Source organism: Anoplolepis gracilipes, chromosome 12 (genome assembly GCF_047496725.1).
Source record: "Anoplolepis gracilipes chromosome 12, ASM4749672v1, whole genome shotgun sequence".
Classification (NCBI taxonomy): domain Eukaryota; kingdom Metazoa; phylum Arthropoda; class Insecta; order Hymenoptera; family Formicidae; genus Anoplolepis; species Anoplolepis gracilipes.
In genome coordinates, this window is record NC_132981.1 from 152,396 (window position 1) to 168,137 (window position 15,742).

The 15,742-nt window shown below is 33.2% G+C and overlaps 1 pseudogene; it reads right to left on the reverse strand.

Annotated features, from left to right (window-relative positions):
* Window positions 1-4,568: 4,568 nt before the first annotated feature.
* LOC140671984 (cytochrome c oxidase subunit 1-like) lies at window positions 4,569-5,359 on the reverse strand (annotated as a pseudogene).
* Between the last annotated feature and the right edge of the window lie 10,383 nt (window positions 5,360-15,742).

Here is a 15,742-nt window from a genome sequence, read left to right on the forward strand (position 1 = left end):
ATATGTACATTCTACGTTATCAGTGTTGACAGGATTTTGGTAAATAACTTGGACATTCCGTTTAGAAGCGATATCCCTCTATAGTTGCTCGGGTCCTGTTTGTCACCTTTTTTGTACACTGGGACTGTAATACTCGTTCTCCATTGTTCTGGTATGGTGTTTGTCACAAGTATTCTGTTGAATAATTGGTATATTTCTCCTATGATTGCCTCGCCCCCGTATTTTATCATTTCGTTTGATATTTGGTCCGGGCCCGGTGATTTTCTGGTTTTGAGTTTTTGCACGGTCTTCATTATATCCTCTTGGGTGATTTCAACCTCCGGGATTTCTTCGCTACTATAGTTGTATTCCTCTTCATTGATCTCATCTATCCCCTGCGTTTTGTATAACAGGGTGAAGTGCTTCTCCCAGGTATCCTTTGCGGTTTCTGGCAACTGTATTAATTCGTTCACTTGCTTCTTCCTGTTTCTCAGCATACTCCATACTTTCTTCTGGCTGCCATACAAATCACTTTCCATGTCCTTGGTGAAACCTTCCCAATATTGTTTCTTCAATTCTTTAATTCTGTTGTTTACTCTGTTTCTTGTTGTCTTGTATTTATCCAATTCCGCTGTTGTCTGGTTGCTTCTGTATCGGACGTATGCTTTTCTCTTTTCCTCAGCAAGTGCCTTTACTTCTTCGACATACCATGGCTTGACGTTTCGCTTCCCATTGATGCTGATCCTTCTTGTGCTTATTACTTCGTCCGCGCTCTTTAAGATGTTCTCTTTTACTCTTTCCCATGCTAGCTCCACACTATCCGTCTCCTCTATGGGGTTATTACTGATGTATTCCGTCAGCCTTCTCTGATATAAATCCTGTGTTGAGTAATTTGTAAATGACTCCGTGTTGTATTTTGTCACATATTCTGGCTTCTTCTGTTTCTTAATAAGCCTGCTGTGGAATCTGTATTTACATAGGATTAGTCGATGATCCGAGCCTGCGTCTGCAGAGGTCAGAGCTCTTACATCAAGTATCTGTTTGGGATGGATAGATCTATTAGTTATTACATGATCTATCATAGAGGTTTGTCCTCGTGAGTTGCTCCATGTGTATTTATGCTGCTGTTTGTGTGGGAAGTATGTGCTGTTTATCCTTAATTCACTTTGTGTGCTCATCGCTATTAACAGCTCTCCATTATCATTCAGCTCATTCTCATTATGTTTCTGCATTACTCCGTGTATTACTTGGTTGCCAATCCTCGCATTCAAGTCACCTATTATAAATATTTTCCGAGTCACCGGTATAGATCTAATTAGGTCTTGGAGGTCGTTGAAAAACTTTTCTCTTTCTAACCTAGTTTTGCTTATATCTGGGGCATAACAGGATACTATATGAATTCCATCCATGCCAAATTTCATTGTAACGTGCAGCAGCCTTTCGTTGAGGTATTCAACGTTTTCTATGTAGCTCACAAGCTTGTCGTTGATCAGTATTCCGACTCCCGCATGTGCTCTCTGATTTTTGTCCACTCCACTGTATAACATGATGTAATTTTGGCATTTAAAGTTTCCCTTGCCTTTTTTCTTTGTTTCCGAAATGCAGCATATATCAATGCGGTGTTTTTCTAACTCCAGAATTATTTCCTGATCTTTCCGTGTCCAAGATCCTACGTTCCATCCACCTAATCTCAGGTTTGAGGTGTTCCTCATTCGCTTATGCCTTTTTCTCGCCAGGTCGTTCCTTTGTATCCGTCCTTGTTCCGAGGCTAGTGTGTTTCTTTGAGTATGTGACTTGTTTTACGTTGGGCAGGTTACTAGCCTCACCCTACAACCTTCCACCTTTCTCAACCGGGCTTAGGACCGTCTATGGCGGTGTTGAAATCATATAATGAAATCATATAATTATTGAAATTAAGTTATTAAATAATCTGAAAGAAATAATAATAGGCCAAGGTCTAATTGATACTAAATGAAATGAATGATTTTGATGTAATTTTGTCATAATGATAATACTATAAAATTTGATTATAATTATTTATTATTTATTTATTTGAAATAGTAAAAATTAATTAAATTTCTCTTCTATATAATGTAGAAAGAATGGAAAACACATAGGCCTGAATAATTGATACAGATAATTCAAGAATAAATAATAAAAGTTGAGAGGAGATTATAATTTAAAAAATTAAGAAATTATTAATAATTTGCCCAGAAAGATCCTAATAATGATAAAAGTAAATGTCCTGCAATTATATTTGCTGTCAGACGAATTGCCAACGTGAGAGGCCGGATAATCAGACTGATTGATTCAATAATGACTATAAATGGTATTAGAATGAAGGGAGTTCCTTGAGGGGTAAGATGAGAAAAGAAATCATTAGTGTAATTTAAAATTCTAAATAACATTATAGAAATTCACAGGGATAAAGATAAAGAAAGACAAAAACTTAAGTGACTAGAAGATGTAAAGATATAGGGGAATAAGCCTATGAAATTATTTACAATAATAAATAAAAATAAACTAATAAAAATAATTAAATTAGAATAGGAATAATTAATTAAAATTTTAAATTCTTTTATTAGAAAATTTAATAAAAAATTAAAAAATATATGTAAACGAGAGGGGATAAGTCAATATTGATATGAAAAAATAAGAAAAATAATTAAAGTTCTTAATCAATTTAGAGAAAAATTAATTCTAGTTGAGGGGTCAAAAATAGAAAATAAATTTATTATCATTTTCAAATTCATTTTTTAGGATTTGTTAAAATTATATTATTATAATAATTAATTTTTAAGTTGATAGGATAAAAATAAATAATGCTTAAAATCATAAAAAGTGAAAATATAGATAAAATTAACATTATTGCTCATATTATCGGTATTATGTGTGGTATAAAAGAATATTTTTGTGGGGGTGAAAATATTTTTAAATTGACAATTTAATGTTTTTTAATATTAAACTAATTTTTTACATTAAAAATAGGGTGTTAGATCTATTATAATTTGACTTAAAAAGTCAAAACTTACTTTCAGTCATTTAATGAATGTAAAAATTATATTTTATATTTATTAATTATTCAATTAAAATAAAAAAAATTAGTTAAAAAGTAAGAAGTCAGTCTTTGAAGTTAGGAAAGTTTGTTGATTCAATAACAATGAGTATAAATCTATGATTTATACCACAAATTTCAGAACATTGGCCAAAAAAAAGACCTGGTCGGTTTATAATTAACATTGATTGATTTAGTCGTCCGGGTGTAGAATCTATTTTAATTCCTAAAGATGGGACTGTTCAAGCGTGAATTACATCTATAGATGTAGTTAAAACACGAATGGGATAATTATATGGAAGAATACAACGATTATCTACGTCTAATAGACGAAATTCATTGGGGTTTAATTCATTAGTAGGAATTATAAATGAATCAAATTCAATATTTAAAAAATCTGAAAGTTCATACCTTCAATATCATTGATGTCCCATAGATTTCAGGGTAATTTTATTATTAAATATCTCATCAGTTAAATATAAAATTTTAATTGATGGGATGGCAATAAAAATTAAAATAAATATTGGAAAAATAGTTCAAATTAATTCAATAGTGTGGCCTTGAAGTATAAATCGGTCAGTAAATTTATTATTAATTATTGAAATTATAATAAAAAGAATTAATAAAGTAATGAAAATTAAAATTATTATAGTAAAATCATGAAAAAAAATTATTATATCATATGTAGGTGAATTAGAATTTTGAAGGAAAATTATTCAAGTAATTATTTTTAATAAAAGAATTTATCTTTATATATAGAGTTTAAATCTATTGCACTAATCTGCCATATTAAAATTTTTTAAAGTTGATAATTTTTAATTAAATTGAAGGAATTTCATTATATCTGTGATTAACAGGTGGTAATTTTCTTAGTCATTCTAATGAAGGATTAAGATAGAATATATTTAAGACAAGACGTTTAGATGATAGGGATTCTCAAATTAAATATATTAAAAAAATTAATCTGATGATAGAAATTAATGAACCAATTGAAGAAATAATATTTCATGAGAGGTAGGTGTCTGGATAATCTGAGTATCGTCGAGGTATGCCTCTCACCCCTAAAAAATGTTGTGGGAAGAATGTTAAATTTACACCAACAAATATTGAGATAAATTGAATATTTAAAAAGTAATTATTTAAAGAATATCCTGTAATAAGAGGGAATCAATGAATAAATCTTGCAATAATGGCAAATACAGCTCCTATAGAAAGAACATAATGAAAGTAGGCAACAACATAATATGTATCATGAAGAATAATATCAATTGAGGAATTGGATAGTATAATTCCAGTTAATCCCCCCATTGTGAATAAAAAAATAAATCCTATAGCCCATCAAAGAGAGGAATTATAATTAATTTTTGTACCATGAAGTGTTGTAATTCAACTGAAGATTTTAATTCCTGTTGGAATTGCAATAATTATTGTTGCTGAAGTGAAATAGGCTCGGGTATCAACATCTAGCCCAATAGTAAATATATGATGAGCCCAAACAATAAAGCCTAAAAATCCAATTGCTATAAGAGCATAGATTATTCCTAAGGCACCAAAGGTTTCTTTTTTTCCTCTCTCATTTATGATAATATGGGAAATTAGCCCAAATCCTGGGAGAATAAGAATATAAACTTCGGGGTGACCAAAGAATCAAAATAAATGTTGATAAAGAATAGGATCACCCCCTCCTGACGGATCAAAAAATGAAGTATTTAAATTTCGGTCTGTTAAAAGTATTGTGATTGCTCCGGCTAAAATTGGGAGGGATAAAAGTAAGAGAATTGCTGTAATGAGAATTGATCAAACTAGAAGGGGTATTTTATCAATTGCGAGATTTTTATGATGTATATTTAAGATTGTAGAAATAAAATTAATAGCCCCTAGAATAGAAGATATTCCGGCAATATGAAGAGAAAAAATTGTTAAATCTACTGAAGGACCATTGTGAAATGTATTAGAGGCTAAAGGGGGATAAATTGTTCATCCAGTCCCAGTTCCATCATTAATAAAATTACTTAATAAAAGTAGAGAGAGTGAGGGGGGTAGAAGTCAAAAACTTATATTATTTATTCGAGGGTAGGCTATATCAGGTGAACCAAGTATTAGAGGGACAAGAAAATTTCCAAATCCCCCAATTATAAATGGCATAACTATAAAGAAAATTATAATAAATGCGTGTCTAGTAACTATTGAATTATAAATTTGATCATTATTAATTAGTGCATTAGATGATCCTAATTTTAAACGAATAATTATTCTTATAGAAGATCCGATTATCCCAGCCCAAATTGCAAATAAAAAATATAGAATGCCAATATCTTTGTGATTAGTTGAATAAAGTCACTTATTCATAGTATATTTTTATTGATAATAAAATTATTTACTAAGTTTAAGTGAGATAATAATAGATATCATGTCTGATTTAAGTAATAAATTGTAAATTTATTTAAGAAAATTTTAATTTTCTGATATTACATTGAATGTGTTATAAAAATAAAAATTTTTTATATATTTTATAGTTTAACTAATAAGAATATTAAATTGCAAATTTAAAGAAATTTTTAATAAAAATTTAAAATATTAGAATTTTTAAAATTTAAAAATTTTTAAAAATTTTATTGTGTAAACTTTGAAGGTTTAAAGTTTATAAATTTAACTTAAAATCTTAATATTTAAAATTTATTGATTAAGTGGGGTGAAAATTATATATCTAATTTTAAAAAATTGTATACAAACTAAATTGAAATTATAATTAATGAAAAGATTAAGCTTAAAATCATGAAAAAAATAAATAATCTATATGAGTAAGAAAATTTATATATGTATATTGGTTTATTAAAAAGCTTAATTTTAATTGAATAAAAATATATTATTAGATTTATTAAATTAATATAAACATAAATTAAAATGAAAGAATTTAAAATCATTAAAATAAAAATAAAGTAAAAATTTGAATTTAATAAAAAAATATAGACTATAGTTCATTTAAAAATAAAAAACGTTAGTGGGGGAATTCTGGCTAAATTAAAAATTAATAACAAACAAATTAAATTAAAATTAATTGAAGGAAAGTTATTACTTAAAGAAAATCTAAATGAAATTTTAAAATATATAAAAATTATAATAATAATTAATGGGATAAGTGTATAGAATATTAAATATGAAAATCAGATTAGGGTTTTAAAATAAATTAAAATTAATATTCATCCGGTTAATTGAAAAAAACATTTGGTTAATTGAAGAAAATCTTAATAAAATTTTAAAATTTATTGAATTAATTATTTTAAAGGCGGAGATAAATGCAGATGTTAAAATTATAAAATATAATAAAAAAATTGGAGGGTTAATAAGTGAAATTATGTATAAAGGAATAATTTTTTGAATTGTTAAAAAAATAAATAATGAATATCAATCTAAAAAAATAGCAACAGAAGGGATTCATGAATGAAATGGGGGGATCCCTAATTTAATTATAATAGAGATAAAAAAATTGATTATAATAAAATTTATTTGTATATATATAAAATTATTAATAATTAAAGTTAACATTATTATTAAGGAAGCTAAAGCTTGAATGAGATAATATAAAAAAATAATTTTTTTATTTTTTAATTTAATTGATAAAAAACAAATGAATAAAAAATTATTAATTTCCATAATAAATCAAATTAATAATAAATCGTATAAAAATAAAGAAATAAAAGAAAAATAAATTAAATAAGACAATAAAAAAAATTTTATGAATAAATTATGATGCATATAAATAAAATTAATTTTTTAGTTGTATTAAACTTTGAATAAATATTGAATATTAATATTATATTTTAATGTATTATGAAGCATAAAAATTTTTGAAATTTTTTGAGATAGTTTAAATCTATTAAATATAAAAAAATTAATTTAAATGAAAACATATATAAATTATGTATGATTTATTCTATCAAAATAATCCTTTTATCAGGCATATTATTAAATAAATTTTTAGTTATTAATAAAATTTAAATAGCAAAAATAATTAATTAAATAAGAGAAAGATAAAATTTCTATATTTAGGGTATGAACCTAAAAGCTTAGAGAATTAGCTTTCTTACTTTAATTAAATAAATATAAATTAGTATAATATTTTTGAAAATTGACTATTAATCATTAGTTAAAATTAAATATGATAAGTAAATTTAATTTAAAAAAAGGTTATAAGTAAATTTAAATAAATAATTTAAATTAAATTTGTATTAATAAAAATAATAAAAGAATTTATTAAAATTAAAGTAGTTATAAAGATTAATTAATAAATTAAATAATAAAATATTATAAATAAAATTATTATAAAAATTGATTTTTTTAAAATAATTAGGTATTATAGAATTAAAAAAGAATAATTAGTTAAAATAAAATTCAGAGGGAGAGAGTAATTTTATTTAAATTTAATAATTGACTATTTTAATTATATGTATTTATAAAAAAAAAATATATTATTAAAATTAAAATTAAAAAACTTATCTATAAATAAAATAATTAATAATAATTAAAAATCTTATTTATATAAATTTAAGGAGAGTATTTTATAGAAAGTAAAAAAAATTAAAAATTTAAGTTTTTATTTATATATACATTAATATTATTTAATAATTATTATTTAATGTTAATAAAATATTTTAATTATTTTTATAAATATATAATTAATTATATATATTTAAAATATTTAATTAACATTAATTATTTAATATTAATTAATTAAAACTTATTAATCATTATTTTAATTTAAAATATTAAAAACCTAAAATATAGAAAAAAAAAATTATTTATTAATAAAATATTTTAATATATTTAAATAATTATTAATAATTAATAATAATGATAATAATATAAAAAAGGGGGGAATATTATTTAATTTTTTTTTTATGTATATTATAAATTAAATTTTATATTCATATTAAATTTAAATTTAAATTAATTTTATAATTTGTTTTTAATAATTAATAAATATAATTAAAAATTAATTTTTTTTTTAAATTTATTTTATAATTTAAAGTATAAATAAAATTTTAAAAAATTATATAAAATTTAAATAATTTAATAATATATAAATTAGTATTTATAATAATTAATTAAATAAAAATTTATAATAGAAAATTATAATTTATTATTAATAAATAAAGTGCCAGCAATTGCGGTTTATACTTTAAATAAAAATAAATTTAAATAATTATATATAAATATAAAATATATAAATAAATAAATATATTTAACTAATTTATTTTTTTATGGTGAAATATGAATAGATATTAAAAGTTAAATAATTTTATTTAAATTAATAATAAAATTAAAAAAATTTATATAATAAATTAGGATTAGATACCCTATTATTTAAATGAAAATAAAATATAATTAAATATTAAATGTTAATCATTAAAAATAAAAAATTTGGCGGTATTTTATGATTTAGAGGAACTTGTTGATTAATTTGATAATCCACGAATAGAATTACTTAATTTAATTTTTATATATTGTTGTTGAAAAATTATATTAAAAGATTAATAATTTAAAAATTAATTATAATTATAATTCAAATCAAAATGTAGAATAGTTAAGATTTAAATAAGTTACATTTAATTTAATTAATTGAAATAAATTTTTAAAGTTTTATAAATATTGAATTTAATTGTAAAGTTAAAAAAATATTTAAATTGAATTTTAATTAAAATATGTACAAATTGCCCGTCATTTTCATTAATAAAAATTTATGGAAAAAGTCGTAACAAAGTAAATATATTGGAAAATGTATTTAGAATAAAAAAAAATTTTAGTTTAAATAAAAATTTTTCATTTACATTGAAAAGATTAATTAAAAATTATTAAAATTTTATTATAATTAATAAATAAATTATTAATAATAAATAAATATAAGAAAAAATATTATAAATTATTAAATAAAATTATATTAAAAAAAAAAAAAGTTTTAGTAAAAAATTTTAAAATAATTATTTTAATTTTAATGATAATGTAATGTAAATGAAAATAAAAAAATTTTTTAAAGTAATTTTAGTTGAATGTACCTTTTGTATCAAGGTTTATTAAAAAAAATTATTGATAAATAAATTTCTCGAAAGAAAAAGAGTTAAATAAATAAATAAAATTTAATATGAAAAAATTATTTTTAATATTTATTTAGAGAAGATATTTTAATCAATTTTTTTGATATTTAATTTTTTTTTATATAAATTTAATTTAGATATAAATTTAAATATGTAAATTTTTATTAAAGTTTAAAATAATTTTTATTTACAATAAATATATTGATTTATATTAAAAATTTATGGGATAATCTATAAATTAATTTTAAAATTTAAAAAATTTATTAATATTATTTATAAAAATTTTATAAAAATGGTTTTAAAATTTAAAATTTTTTGAAAAAATTTAATAATTTATTTATTTTAGCATAGTTTAATTATAATTTTAAAATTAAAATAAATTTAATAAATTAAAAAAATATTTTTATTAATTTAAATTAAAAATTAATAATGATAAAATTAGTATTATTTATAAAATTTATTTTTAAAAATTTGATAATAATTAATAATTTATATTTAATTAAAGAATTAGGCAAAATAAATTTATTTAATATATTTAAATAAAATTAAGTCCACCTGTTTAATAAAAACATGGTTTTTAGAAAATAATTAAAGATTTGTTCTGCTCAATGATGTGTATTAAATAGCCGCAGTAATTTGACTGTGCTAAGGTAGCATAATCATTTGTCTTTTAATTGGAGGCTGGAATGAAGAAATGGATGAGATTTAAGCTTTTTAAATTAAATAATAAAAATTTAAATTTTGAATAAAAATGTTCAAATAATATTATGGGACGATAAGACCCTATAGAATTTAATATAATTTTTATTAAAATACATTAGTTTTTAAATTTAGTATAAAATTATATTTAGTTGGGAGGATTAAAAAATTTTATAAACTTTTTTATTTTATTTAATAGATAATCATATATTTATAAAAATATGAATAAGTTTTAAAAAAAATTATTGAAAAATTAATTACCTTAGGGATAACAGCGTAATATTTTTTTTAAGATCATATTATAAAAAATGATTGAGACCTCGATGTTGAATTAAAATAAAAATTAGATGGAAAAATTTAATTATTTAGTCTGTTCGACTATTAAAATTTTACATGATTTGAGTTTAGATCGGCGTAAGCCAGATCGGATTTTATCTATAATTAAAGTGTAAATAAATTTGTACGAAAGGACTTTTTATTTGAAATTTTTTTTAAATTAAAGAATAATATTAATTTTATAAAAATTGTAGATTACTTTGGCAGAATAGTGTAATAAATTTAGAATTTATAAATATATAAAAATAATTTATATAAGTAATAATTAAAAATATTTATTATTATTTAGTTTTAAATTTATTAAATTTATTAATTTTATTATTAATTTTATTGTTAGGGATTGCTTTTTTAACTTTATTAGAGCGGAAATTTTTAGGATATGTACAAATACGTAAAGGTCCTAATAAGGTCGGGTTAGTTGGTATTTTGCAACCTTTCAGCGATGCTATTAAATTATTAAATAAAGAATTATTTTATGTTTATAAATCTAATTATCGATTATTTTATTTGACTCCTTTAATGAGATTTGTAACTATATTATCTATATGATTATTATATCCGTTTGCTACTAATTTTTATTATTTAAATTATTCTATTTTATTAATAATTATTTTTTTATCTATTGGCGGGTATTCCCCGAAATACCCGTGGGCTCAGAGAGGAAGGTTATGCCTTCGTACCCAGGGCCATCGACATCCGGTGGCAAACCTACCATCACGGCCATTCAGGATGGTACGGCAGCGAGGGAGGCGTTGGAAAGGAAATACCTCCAATTTCCAATGGTCAAAAAAACGAGCAAATGCCTTCACAACGCGAGGCATATATGCCACAGCTGCCGAGCGAGCGGGAAAAGGAGGAAACATACCGATACAGGTATAACTCCTGCTCCTAGTGACGAGGACTTGACGTTCCCAGCGGGATCACGCGCCAGTAGCGTGGCGGGTGATCCTGACGAGTACGAAGCAGCATCGCACGCTGGGTCGTACTATGCTGGCTCGGAGGACGAGCAGTCGGACGTCAGCTCCGTCAAGAGAGGCAGAGAAAGGCCCATCATCACGGGTGAAGGGACAAGGGAGAAAAGGGAGGCAAGGGCCAGAGCGAGGAAAGAGGCCAGAGAGAGAGTGGATACGGATTGGGCCCTGGGTGCCTCAATGCCCGATGGACAGGCCTGGGAGAGATGCCGGGACAACCAGAGGGTGGCGAGGGAGATGTTCCTCCACTCTCCGACACCGGCTGTGGTGTCGGATACCATAGCAAACTGCGTGACCATTTTCAAGAGTCTGCAGGTCTCCAAGAACATCAAGGGCCCACTAGAAGGGGAGATGAAGAAGGCTGTGGCGTCCATCATGGCTGCCACAGCAGTCCTTCACGACAGAACTGTATCGTCCTCGCCGAGCAACGCTTAAGCGGAGGAACTTCGGCACCAATTGGAGCTCCTCAAAGCCGAGAAAGAAAAGGAGACGAGCGAGCTCAAAAAGCAGATGGCGGAACTCGCCGATCAGGTAAAAGTGCTGACGAACCAGCTCAGTACTCGCCTGATCGAAGAGGGAAGCATCACAAAAAGTGAAAAGGAGAAGGGGGGCAGGAACCTGAGAGGACGGAACCGCATTGAATCTGACAGGGATTCAGATTCCGACAGCGGGGAGTGGCATTCTCTCAGGCTGAGGACGCCCCAAAATGTCTCCCCAAAGAAGACCGCCTTGAGGAGGGGCGGACTATCTCCGGCATGCGTGTCCCCGGGCCTGGCTGGTGACCCCTGCATGAAAGTAGAACCGCAGGCCGCGAGCGTAACGGAGGCACAGGGGCCTCTCTTGAGTGGATCCCCTTGACCCCTCCCACCGGTAACTCGCCCTACAGTCCAGGGCGACTTTGCAATCCTGTACGAAGCCCTCAATCAGCACCTACAAATAGGCGTTGACTTGAGGGAGAGGATGCTGCGATTCTTCGAAGCAACGAACGGACAGGGGGAGGCGGTCCAATCTGCTCCCCTGAACGCACATACTTAGCCGCCAATGGGGAAGGAGGCCGAGGCTGAGATCCCCTCGCCAACTCAGCCCAAGACGCAGGGAATGGTTCCTAAAAGCAGCCAAAAGGAAAAAGCGGTCAAGAAGGGAAAGAAAAAAGGAGAAAGCCAGGTTTGTGCTCACACCAAAATCTCTCCCCCCCTTCCCTGCCGGTACCCGCTGCCGATGAGAGAATACCTGGAAAGAAATCTCGCCAGGATGCGGAACCCTCTGGGGCTCCACCCTCTGGCGGAGGACCATTAGGTCCGGGGCCCTTCGACTAGAAGTTGACAGACCCCGGGACATATGACCCCTCTCCGACCACGGAAACTCCGTGGAGCGTGGTGGTCGGACGTAAGGGAAAGAAGAAAGTAGGACAGACTCCCCTCCCCTCCAGAACTGTACCCGTTGCTGCGGCCCAGTCACCGCCCAGTGAACAGGGTAAGCAGAAGCGGGGGCAGGTAACGGGGGGAGAGAAACCCGGTAAAAGAAAAGTTCCCAAAACTTCGGCGGTCATGATAAATTGCCCAGAAGGGAAATATGGCGAGAACATGGCCGCCATCAAAAAGGAGGTAAAACTTGACCAACTGGGAATCAAGGAAGGAAGCCTCAAGATAAGGAAAGGTCTCACCGGTGCCTTAATCCTTGAGATTTCCGGTGAGGACAAGGCACGCAAGGCGAGACAACTCGCCGAACGTGTTAGAGAGGTGACTGGGGACAACGAAGGGGTGCGAGTCACGTGCCCCCAAAAAATGGCCGACCTCCGCATTCGGGGGCTGGAAGACTCCATTACCCGGGCGGAGATTGTTGCCGCAATCTCCGGGGAAGGTAAGTGCGGGTTCTCGGACGTCAAAGTGGGAGCGTTCGTGAAGGCCCCCCGCACCGGCCTCAATACGGTGTTGGTGCAGTGTCCAATAGACGCGGCCAACAAATTGACACAGATGGGAAAGGTACCGATATCGTGGTACAAATTACTCATCAAGCTGTTGCCGCGGCTCCCCCTTCGATGCTTTAAGTGCATGGAGGAGGGGCATGTGCAGCACAGTGCGGCAGCGACCAATCCTGTGCCAACATGTGTTTCCGCTGCGGCAAGGAGGGCCACAAGGCCAATTCCTGCTCCGAGCAGAAAGTGCACTGCGCACTCTGTGCTGACTTCGGGGCACTCGCGGGGCACAGGATGGGGGGCATGAATTGTCGCCCCCCGAAAAAACTCAACAGGAAAAAGGCCAAATCGATTCCTCCCTCCAAAAAACCCACCCCGTCGGTAGGAGGGGAGAAAGGGGGAATCGAAAACAAGAGCCCAATTCCGTCCCTGATGGAGGTCGTTGTGGGAGAAATTTCACAAGCGAAACGGCTTCAGACGAGTCTGCGCCCACGCCGATGGACACATCGGAGTGTCGCAAGCGGCGCGCGGACTCGGTCAAAGAAAGAAACGAGGAGGGTGCGGGGGGTAAAGAGCTCTGCTCCGACTCCCCCAAGCCCCAAAGGAAGCCACGCTTAGACCCTAAGCGTGGTAACGTGCAAGGAGACACCCTTACCCCGGGCGAAATTGAGCCCGTGGGTAATGCGCCATCGAACGCGGATGGAGCCCCCCTTCCACGGCCACGTGGTGCGGGGTCTGAATCGACGGAGGCCCTCTCTACCGACATCAATGAGGACCTGTAAATTCATACAGGCAAACATTAACCACGCTCGGCGGGCGCAGGACTTACTCCTGCAGACTATCGCCGAGCGTGGTATAGGACTGGCGATCGTGTCGGAGCCGTACCGACCCCCATCAAACCATCCTAATTGGAAGGTGGACGGCTCTGGCACGGTCCCAATCATACGAGGATCGAACAGCCACAACCCCCCCTGTTCCTTACTCAAGTCAGGAAGGGGGTATGGGGTGACATGGCGGTGAAATGGGGATCCATCGCGGTGGTGGCGTGTTACGCACCGCCTAGTTGGGGCCTTTCCCAATTTGAGCTGTATCTGGGGGAGTTGGAGCACTGCATATGCAGCATACTCCCCCAGGAGGTGGTGGTGGCCGGTGACTTTAACGCCAGAGCGCAAGCCTGGGGAGACCGGCTCACCACCCCCAAGAGAGAGGTCCTACTGGACTGGATGGGGGCTCTCGGGCTATGCCTACTAAACACCGGCAACGAGCCCACATGCGACCGGCTGCTGCGGGGGGCGTCCATAGTGGATCTCACTAAGATAACCCCCTCCGCGGCACGCCTAAATTGGTCATGGGGGGTGATCGACCAAGAGACTCTATCGGACCACCGATATATAGAGTTTGGTTGCACCATCGTCCAGCCCGGGAGCCCGACCGGCGGTGCGCCACCGCCGCGATGGAACCTGAAAAAATTAGACCCGGATAGGTTGACGGCGGCCGTCCAGGCCATCCTCTGGCAATACCATCCGTCAGAGGAGGGAGTGGGGAGCCTGGTGGAGGATGTCGCGCGCCTGGTAGACTCGATCACCCAGGCGTGCGATTTCTCCATGCCTAAGAGCAGGCCCCATTCGCGCCGGGCTGCGTACTGGTGGACGGAGGAGATCGCGTCTCTTCGCCGCTCCTCCGTCGCGGCCAGGAGACTCCTCAAACGCGCCCAGCGCCGTGGTGACGAGGCCTGGAAAGCCGAGGCACTCAGCGACTACCGGTCCGCTCGAGTGGCGCTGAGTGTCGCCATTCGCTCCTCCAGGACGAGATCGTGGGACGAACTGATCGCGTCCCTTGACGCCGACCCGTGGGGGCGCCCATACAAAATAGTGACGAATAAACTACGTCACTGGGCGCCCCCCGTGACGGAAACCCTCCCCTCGGGATCCCTGGACCGAATAGTCGGGACTCTGTTCCCGACCAAACCCGATCCTCGAGGTCTCGATTGGGGCACCGCAAACACCGGCGCTGCCGAGGTTTGGTCCAGGGATCTCGAAATCACCGAGGAGGAGTTGAGGGATGCCGTCCGGGGGGTCAAGAACAACAAGGCCCCTGGCCCGGACGACATCCCAGAGCGCGTTTAAAAGGTCGTCCTGGAGGAGCCAAACCTATCCGGGTGGCTGCGAGGCATCTTTAATAGATGCCTCGCGGAGGAGGAATTCCCCTTAACGTGGGAAAGGGCCAAGCTGGTTCTTCTCCACAAGGGCGGTAAGAAGGAGGGTGACCCGTCATCGTACCGGCCGATTTGCCTGCTGGACGAGGTCGGCAAAATATACGAGAGGATTCTCGTTCGCCGACTCGTCCAGCATCTGGCGCGCGATGAGGTCCCTTCCCTTCACGAGGAACAATACGGCTTCCGTGAGGGCAGGTCCACGGTGGACGCCGTACTGCGCGTCAGGGCCCTCACGGAGTCAGCGGTGGAACGCGGGAGGGTGGCGTTGGCCGTCGCTTTGGACGTGTCCAACGCCTTCAACACCCTCCCGTGGAAGACAATCGGGGACGCGCTTAACACCCACCGCGTCCCCGACTACCTCGTGAAAGGAATTCGAGCCTACTTCGGTCACCGTAGGCTCGAATACAGGGACCAAGAAAGCCAGGGTCACACCCGTCGCGTGTACTGCGAGGTCCCACAGGGCTCGGTGTTGGGCCCGCT